Source organism: Anneissia japonica, unplaced genomic scaffold (assembly GCF_011630105.1).
Source record: "Anneissia japonica isolate Jap-2015-1 unplaced genomic scaffold, ASM1163010v1 scaffold5330_len1712360_cov203, whole genome shotgun sequence".
Taxonomy (NCBI): domain Eukaryota; kingdom Metazoa; phylum Echinodermata; class Crinoidea; order Comatulida; family Comatulidae; genus Anneissia; species Anneissia japonica.
This window is the reverse complement of record NW_022711894.1, coordinates 1,456,954-1,457,331: the sequence shown is the minus strand read 5'-3', so window position 1 is coordinate 1,457,331 and position 378 is coordinate 1,456,954. Positions and strand designations below refer to the sequence as shown.

The 378-nt window shown below is 25.1% G+C and overlaps 1 protein-coding gene across 1 annotated transcript in view; it reads left to right on the top strand.

The window, feature by feature from the left end:
- LOC117107648 (thioredoxin-like protein 4A) overlaps nt 1-378 on the top strand; it is a 4,298-nt gene that overhangs the window by 659 nt on the left and 3,261 nt on the right. The gene's annotated exons all lie outside the window — the stretch shown is intronic.

The following is a 378-nucleotide window of genomic DNA, read 5'->3' as shown; positions in this document are numbered from 1 at the left end:
CATAGGCCCATATATTTTAGTTCGTGAATCGGTTTATCATAGGCCTAAGTATTATTGTTTTGCTATCTTTCCACTAACAAATATCTTTCTGCTATATTTTCTTTCTTCCATTTACGGTGATATATTCTTGTAATTGAAACAATGGAATTTAGTATGTGCTTCATGCTATTCTTTTTGTTGCGTTTTCATATACTATACTTTAATAAATAGTCAATAAAATGTATCTTTGATTTTAATTGAATTTAATATAGTTACCATCTGAAATCTATTTCATAATTTAGTTAAAACAATAATCATTCAATATTTAAACTGATCATTTTATACAATAAATATATTTATTTTTCTTGCAGCTTCCAGAGTTTGGATAAAACATACCAA